The sequence below is a fragment of the Dipodomys spectabilis genome, unplaced genomic scaffold (assembly GCF_019054845.1).
Source record: "Dipodomys spectabilis isolate Male_0828 unplaced genomic scaffold, ASM1905484v1 ptg000112l, whole genome shotgun sequence".
Classification (NCBI taxonomy): domain Eukaryota; kingdom Metazoa; phylum Chordata; class Mammalia; order Rodentia; family Heteromyidae; genus Dipodomys; species Dipodomys spectabilis.
Window position 1 is genome coordinate 113,783 of NW_024870789.1, and position 8,965 is coordinate 122,747.

General features: G+C 43.5%; 1 long non-coding RNA gene across 1 annotated transcript; it reads right to left on the reverse strand.

Moving 5' to 3' along the window:
* Positions 1-226: 226 nt before the first annotated feature.
* On the reverse strand, positions 227-8,965 carry LOC122114813. Its single transcript, XR_006148652.1, has 3 exons — positions 8,955-8,965; positions 4,121-4,130; positions 227-310 (listed from the first exon to the last, which is right to left on the reverse strand). It is a non-coding gene; the product is annotated as an uncharacterized LOC122114813 (long non-coding RNA).

Sequence of the window (8,965 nt, forward strand, 5' to 3'; positions counted from 1 at the left end):
GGATAGGCTAGTGAGGTATGGTAAGCTTACGGCACATACAGGAGCTATTCATTCATCTACTTACTTTAAGATTAAGGGACCAAAGTCATTTAGGGGAAAATGAGGCAGGATAAATTGAGGAAAATGAGGCCTGTGGAAGCCAACTCAGAAATAGAAGTACCATCTGTGTTCCAAAGAAAAGCAATAGGATGCATTCCTTCCTGAGAGACGCATGTCTCACCCTAATAATTAACATTGGTTTGGCAGGATGTATGCCTTCCTGAGAGAAATGCTCCCCAAAATGTAAGCAACCTCCTACCCAACAGGTCGCCTTCCTTATCTCAAGGATAAGGATCTGTCTCGTGGCAGGATGCACTCTTAACTGGAAAGAATGCTCCCAAAACATCCAGAAACTGAGAAAGCAGCACCAGGAGCGATTAGAGAGAGGAAAAATAAAACTACACCTATCTTTGCATAACCTTTAAGCCAGAACCCCCCCCCCATATAAATATAAATATCCCCAATAGCCAACGAGCTGTTTGTGTCTCTCTCTTCTTCCTTAAGAGCACCCTCATTCAGAGTGCACCTCTGTTCTTCTGCTTGTATATATATCTGCTTTTGTCTGCTTGCCTGCTTGCCTACTTGCTTACTTACTAAATAAAGTTCTGCCGAGTGTTCCTACCATTGTGACTTGTCCAATGTGATCCAAGTCAAGGACCCTAAGTGAAGAGTCCCTACTTCCAAAGGGAAACTTCACAAACCCTCACCTGTGTCCAGTGACAGACTCCAAGAAATCCCTATCCTTTATTCCTAATTGATACGATTGTGGATTCCAGTAAATCTAAACCACTGATTGTCCCAATTAGTTAACTTATAACAAACCCTAACTGCTGCCCTTAGTTAACTCTTCACTGGCTTGTTTAGCTTCTGTAAACATGCTTTGCTAATCCCCACACAAAACAGCATTTGCCTTGATGTGTTTTTTGCTTTTATAAGCCTCATGTTAACAACATTGAGCACTGCAGGTTCTTTGATGCTAGTAGGCTTGCAGTGGCTGGCTTTCTAATAAGGGTCTTAAAGTGCAGCTTCTCTGATTCTCGCTGATCAAGTTCCCATATAACATCTGAGACTGTTGTCTTCTTTAAAAACTACCAGGAAGCCAGAAGTGTAGCTGTGGCTCAAGTGGTAAAGTGGTAAAGAAGCTCAGAGATAGTGTCTAGGCCCTGAGTTCAAGTCCTAGGACTGGTACACGAACACACTTTTTCCCAAAACTTAAAAACAAAAATTCCAGGAGAGGGCTGGGAAGGTGGCTCAGTGGTAGAGCACTTGCCTTGCATGAATGAGGCCCTGGGTTTGATTCCTCAGCACCACATAAGCAAAAAGGAAAAAGCCAGAAGTGGCACTGTGGCTCAAGTGGTAGAGCGCTAGCCTTGAGCTAAAGAGCTGAGGGACAGTGCCCACGTCCAGAGTTCAGGCCCCACAACCGGACCCAAAAAAAAAAAAAAAATTCCAAGAGATTGGGAAGAATGTGTGACTGAATACATATTTGAAGAAATAATGACTCATGGGGCTGGGAAGGTGGCTCAGTGGTAGAGTGCTTGTCTTGCATGCATGAGGCCTTGGGTTCGATTCCTCAGCACCACATAAGCAGAAAAAATAAAAAAGCCAGAAGTGGCACTGTGGCTCAAGTGGTAGAGTGCTAGCCTTGAGCTGAAGAGCGCAGGGACAGTGCCCAGTGCCCAGGCCCAGAGTTCAGGCCCCACGACCGGACCAAAAAAAAAAAAACAAACAAAAAAAAGAAATAATGACTCAGAGTTTCTAATATTTTGCAAAAAGCAAATAAATGTACAGATTCAACAAGATCAGCAAATCTTGAACAGGATAAATGAAAATACACCTGTGCCATAGCACATCATTGTAAAAATTTTTAAAAATTGAACAGGACTAAAAAATATCCTGCCAACCCAGATTAATTTTTGTTTGCTTGTTTTTGCTTTTGTTTTAAGACAAGGAGCCTCAGATTCACTATGTGGCCCATGCTGGTATTTAATTTTAAACCTCCTGAGTGCTCAGAACACAGATATATACCACCATACCCAGCTTATCTGGACTGTAAGACTAAACACAGAAGGAAGAAAACTTATCAACAGCCCCATATCTCCAATGAATGGATAAAGAAAGCTCTTCAGATTGAATAAAATATAATGAGAAAACTTAGGACCTCACTTCTTGCTGGGGGACTGTGGCTGGAGTTAAGAATTGTTAAACATTGTTAAATATTCTTAAGTACTGTTAAACACTATTAAAACTGTTAGTTCTATGTTGAGCTTCAAGTTCAGTCTTTACATAAATATCCTGTTAATGTTTTCTGTGAATGATTAAAAGTGTCAAGAATAGGCCATTTGATAGGTCTTCCCCTTATTCCTGGGAGCCTGGAGAAAGAAACTGTCAGCCAGCAGTAACTTTTCTGGCAGTCAGTTGGACTGCACTCCTGGTAGCCTGGCTTCTTGGGTAGATTACATTCACTCTTAAGGATATTTGAACAGCTGCAAAGGACTATTATAAACCACACTTGAAGGTGTATCCCAGACAGCCAGCACCAGGCTGGCAAAAGCAGCACTCAAAGCAAATCAAGAGTTGGTTAATGGTAGATAACCTGGCAGCCATCCTTACACAGGACAGAGGGGATTACTTCCTTTGGTGGCCCAGTGGAAGGCAGGTGATTGGTTCAAAAACAGTCCTTCATTTGCATGATGGCTTTGTAAGCAGGCTGATCCGTTCACTTTTGAGTCAGTAAAGTAGGGAGGTCAGGTTCTGGCAGGTGCCACATTGGACACATGGTGAATGGTAGGGTCTGGCATCTTGTCTTTATGCTGGAGGAAGGGGAAGCCCCCATCTCCCAGGTGATGGGCTTGCCTGAATCAGGGGCGGAAACTTGGCTAGTAGGTTACTAAACCTGTCAGTCCAGTGCCTGGGACTGGGAGTTTCCTGTGACCCTTCCCCTGACCTGATCTTATTTAAGACTGGACCAGCTCAGGTGCCCTTATCCCATGCCACACGTCTCCATGTTTGTCTCCTGTCTCCGGTCCTCTGGTTCCTGGCTGTTCTCTGGTCATCATGACATCCCAAATCAGCTCTCCATTGGAGCTGAGTTGGTTTGTTGGTATTGTTTTTGTTCATTCTTTCTTCTCTGGCCTGTTTCTTAACTGTGTTAAGTGTATTTGCAGGCTGCTGGTCTTTGAGACAGAATCCACCATGCAGTTGCCAGCTTTTTAATAAAGACTCCCAAGATTCAACCTCTCAAAATGTGGCTTCTCTGATTTCCTACCTTACAACATCAGTGGGAAGATACTGCCTTGTACGTACCCTAGGTATTGGAATGTCAGACCCTATTAAAAGCTTCTTAGATTTTAGTTACCTACTGTTGGTCCTTATCATTAATAAAGCAAGCTGAGCTGGTTAAGTGCTGAGAGAAGTTGGTAGAGGAGGCAGCAGTAGCAAAGGCAGTAGCAGTGGCAGCAGGATGTCACCATAGAGATGATATCGATAGTGATACAAAGACAGCTAAACAGTTCCAGCGAGTATCCAAGGCAGAAATAATGCGAGTAGAGGTGGCAGAGATGAGGGCCACCAGAAGTAGAAAAAAGGCAAGAGAGGGTGGAAAGTTGAAGCTAAAGATAGAAGGCTGTGAAGAGCCAGAGGAGAGAAGCTGTAGCCTTGGTTGCTGGATATTTGCTCTCAAAAGCCAATATTCTAGGCCTAAAAGCTATCACATTAGCCACTGTTGAGGAATGAGGGTCACAAGACTCTAAGCTCAAGAACTGAAACACTGGCCATCTGAACACTAGCTATAAATGCTGACAGGTGCTACCTGCGGCTGCCACTACACACTGTAGTTGGGATCTGAGGATTGAGTATCTGCCAAGTGCAGGAGTCACTGGTGATTAAAGACCAATGTAGTAAGCAAGCCTCTGATCCAAAGTCATAAGTCTCAGGTTTCTAAAGCCAAGAGTAATAGGCCACGCCAGGTACCAGTGGCTCACACCTGTAATCCTAGCTACTAAAGAGGCTGAGCTCTGAGAATCATGGTTCAAAGTCAGTCTAGGCAGGAAAGTCCGTAAGACTTTCCTCTCCAATTAACCACCAGAAAACTGGAAGTGGCGCTGTGGCTCAAGTGGTAAAGAGCTCTCTTTGAGCTGAAGAACTCAGGGACAACACCCAGGCTCAGAGTTCAAGCCCCATGACTGACAAAAAAAAAAAAAAGACTAATAGGCCACTAGCTTTGGGGTCACGCAGTCCAACCTCTAGACCTTGGCCACTCAATGGCCCTGGACCTCCAGCACCAAAGGAACTTCTTTTCACCTGGATAGCAGAAAAGAACCCCAACCAGCTGATTGGAAACCTCAACAACGAATATATTATATACATAACACGTTACATGTTATTCTTCATGTCTTATGTATTTCGATTATTTTGATGGTTAAAATAAAAATAACACTATCTGATATGAATCTTAATATATGAAGTAATATTCAAAACAACTACATTATAAAAGGGAGTTAAGGAACCAAAAAGTTCATCAACCATCTACATTCTATTTATTGTAGCAAAAAGCTGATAGCAGTAGATTCTGATATGTTGCAGAATAAAGGAGTAAAAAAGAAAAACAACCCCAAACAATATGCTATATCCAAAACAAACTATTTGAAACACAAGTTAATCCCAGCTACTTGTGAAATAAGGAGACTGAGTCTAAGTAACATCGCTGGTTCTCATAGCCATCCTGGTGCCTTGCTGGGTGGAGGGGCTTTCCACTCAGCTCTGAAAAGCTTAATGGTGAGAGAGGCCATTTATTGAATCCCAGATGCCATGCTCTTTAGCCTCAGGAGAGCTTTCTCCACAGAGAATACTTGTCCTTGATTATCTCTCTAAGTTTGAGGCATATCTCCTTCCCCACTCCCCCAATATAGAAAGTTTAGCTCACCCCGGAGCTACTTCCCTAGATGGGAAGTTCTGTTGTTACCTGAGCATTTCCCTATATGTTCTGTTTCTGTTGGATTTGGATCTCCACCCCAAACATGTAGTTACGGCTTTAAAAGCAATTTCTGAACTGGGCTGTGGGTCTTTGAGACAGGAGTCCACCTGCAGCGGCCAGCTTTCTAATAAAGACGCCCAATTCGACCTCTCAAAATGTGGCTTCTCTGTTTTCTCATGACTGGATTCCTGTACAACACTTGGGTGGCAGAGATCAGGAGGAATTCAGTCCAAGGCTAGTCCAAGCAGAAAACGTAAGACCCTTTCTCAAAATAACCAAAGCAAAAAGAAAAAGAAAAAAGGCTGAGAGTATGGTTTAAGAGGTAGAGCATTAGACTAACAAGTAGGAGGCCCTGAATTCAAACCCTAGTACTACATTCAGGTGTTGGTGGCTCATGCCTTGTAATCTTTAACTACTCAGGAGTCTGGATGTGAGGATCAAGGTTCAAAGCCGGCTCAGGGAAAAAGTACATAGTACACACACACACACACACACACACACACACACGAAAAAATAAAATGAGCTCCCTTCTTATATCCTGTTCTTGTTTTGGAAGAACATAAACTTTTAATTTTAGCAAAAAAAATTTCAAGTAAATGAACAAGATAATTTCAGTTTTATATCCATTGCCCATGCCTTCACAAGAATATACATAAATATAATATATATTTCAGTATAATTCTGCTGAACAGTTGAGAATAAATGTAATATTCTTTAGTTTTCTAATTGTCAGTCTACATTTACATTTCCCAAATTGTTCCCAACATCTGTTGCTTTTCCAATCAGGATTTGGTAGAGGGGCCACAACTTTGTGGTTGACAATGAACTTTAGGCTTTAGCCTAACAATTTGGTCTTAGGCTTTGAGAGGATCTGGGCAAAGGGAGATTGACAGTCAAGAATGGCTCCCAGTCATCTACCTGAGTGGGGAAAAAATTGCAAAATAAACTGAAGGTAAGGAGATTTTTGAAAAATGTAGCATGGAATCTGCTGGACCCTTACCTGGATACATATTCCTGGAACTGGTGTTCTGGGTCACCTCTGTGCAAGAGCAGGCTTTTCTCTCCTTCCTTCTCCTCCTCCCCTCCACACTTCTGCCTAGCAGGATCCTATGGGAAGGTGATCACAGCTCCTATATGCACCTGGTGTGTGTGTGTGTGTGTGCGTGTGTGTGTGTGTGTGTGTGTGTGAGAGAGAGAGAGAGAGAGAGAGAGAGAGAGAGAGAGTATTTTCTTTTGCAGCCTGGAAATTTATAGATAGGAATAGATTTGTGATCCCAAAAAGTGAGAACAGGAAGCTTGGGAACACCAGACACAACCAGCCTAGGTTTAAACCACCACTGTGATCAGGTTGTGCTGGCCAGATATGTGGGACCCTGACCCCAGCCTGGCCTAAGGAAAGCCTTTGTAGGTGGCCGAAGGAAAAGGTTGTGTGTGTGTGTGTGTGTGTGTGTGTGTGTGTGTGTGTGTGTGTGTTTTGCCAGTCCTGGGCTTGAACTCAAGGCCTGGGCATTGTCCCTGAGCTTCTTTTGCTCTAGGCTAGCACTCTACCCTTTGAGCCACAGCGCCACTTCTGGCTTTTTCTATTTATGTGGTACTGAGGAATCAAACCCAGGGCTTCGTGCATGCTAGGCAAGCACTCTACCACTGAACCATATTCCCAGCCCCAGAAAAAGCTTTTGTATGACATTGATCACTAATTTCCCAGAACCCATGGGCAGAGTTTGTGCTGAGACCCTCTAGCTCTGGGGCTAGAAAGACCTGGACAAATTCCAGCTTTGTCCTGATTAAGTGTCAAATTTCTCATATGAATCTACAAGGGTTTAACGATGACCTCATGGTAGTATTTTGAAATTAGGTGCCATCACTAGTAAAGCAAACAGCCAATGATAGGTTAGTAAGCTCTGATTGAATGATAACTGCTCTTATGTTTAGAACACACTTTGTTTTCCTTGGATGACTTACGTAAACCTCACGTCGCTTTAGGAGACCTGCATAACCATCTGTGTTAAACACAACAAACCAAGGGTCACAATAATGGAGCCATGCTCTCAGGTCACAAACTGGGGAGGAAGTGAGCTATGATTCAAGGGCAGGTGTGATTTGCTTCCAGGTTCAGGCTTTGTCTAATTAATACCACACCTGCCTTCACCACACTGAACAATGAATGACCTGTCTCCAAACATGTAAGAGACATATGGGCTGTGAATCGAAATGGGCTTTTACCAGGGGTCAAATATTTTCTTGCAAATTTGTGGTGTCTTTTCAGATCCCCTGGGTTAAACAGATGCTCCTAGCCTCTCGTGTACTACTTAGCAATCTGTGTTTCCAGTCTGACATAGCGAATTTCAGAGGGTCAAGTTCATGGTCCTAAAGTGAAGTTCAAAAGGCCCAGTTTGGAAAATGAATTTACTTTAAAGCATTCAGCTCCAGTAAGAAAGAAGCAGATGGGCTGGGAATGTGGCTTAGTGGTAGAGTGCTTGCCTAGCATTCATGAAGCCCTGGGTTTGATTCCTCAGTACCACATACACAGAAAAAGCTAGAAGTGGTTCAAGTGGTTCAAGTGGTAGAGTGCCAGTCTTGAGCAAAAGAAGCTCAGGGACAGTGTGCAGGCCCTGAGTTCAAGCTCTACGACTGGCAAAAGAAAGAAAGAGAGAGAGAAAGAGAGAGAGGAAGGAAGGAAGAAAGAAAGGAAAGAAAGAAAGAAAGGAAGGAAGGAAGAGAAAGAAAGAAAGAAAGATGGAGAGCGAGCAAGCAAGCAAGCGGCTGCCCCTGGAGACAGAAATCTTACATGAAAAGAGACCTTCTCTGACTCTAGACCTTTGGAGCAGAGGCAGAAAATCCCAGGTAAAGCTAGACCTGATGATTCATACTGCTCAATATGGCCAGTATGAGACTAGAACCTGGGTTACAAAGCAAGATTGAGGCCAACTTGGGCTATAAATGTCAAAAGGGGAAGAGGAGAAGCTGACTTGCTAGAGTGCATGCCTCATAAGCACAAGGCCCCTGAGTTCAAGTCCTAGTACCACAAACAACGATAACCACAATACCAGGTAGGAGCAGGTATTCATAGCAGTTCTTGATCTTTTCCAGAATAAGCCTGAATTAGCAATGCTATTACTTGTAGAAGGCAACAAAGATTCTGACAGGGAATATCTGTTCTAGCTTTAAAAAGATGTAGAATTTGTGAGGGGCAGGTATCAGTGGAAGGAATCCTCAGGCAGGTGGGGGAAATTGTGTCTACCTGGAGGCAGTGCTCAGTTTCTTGATTCTCTGCTTGCTTGCTTTCTTTCTTTCCTTCTTTCTTTCCTTCCTTTCCTTCCTTCCTCACCCCCTCTCTTTTTTCTTTCTTTCCTTCTTTCTTTCTAGTACTAAACTTGAACTCAAGGCCTTGGTAGTGTCTCTAGGTTTTGTTTATTGTTTTTTGTTTTTGTTTTTTGGCCGATACTGGGGCTTGAACTCAAGCCCTGAGCTCTGTCCCTGAGCCTTTCTGTGCTCAAGGCTAGTGCTCTATACCACTTCCAGCTTTTTCTGTTTTTGAGATACTTAGAAATCAAACCCAGGGCTTCATGCATGCTAGGCAAGCACTCAACCACTAAGCCACATTCCCAGCCCCTTTTTAGCTTTTTTTTTTTTTTTTTTTTGGGGTCTGGTCGTGGGGCCTGAACTCTGGGACTGGGCGCTGTCCCTCAGCTCTTCAGCTCAAGGCTAGCGCTCTACCACTTGAGCTACAGCGCAACTTCCGGCTTTTTTCTTTTTGCTTATGTGGTGCTGAGGAATCGAACCCAGGGCCTTGAGCATGCAAGGCAAGCGCTCTACCACTGAGCCACCTTCCCAGCCCCTCCTTTTTAGCTTTTTGACTCAAGGCTCATCCTCTATCACATGAGTCATATCTCAACTTCCAGTTTTTTTTGTTTTTGCTGGTTCATTGGATGAGAATCACACAGAGTCCCT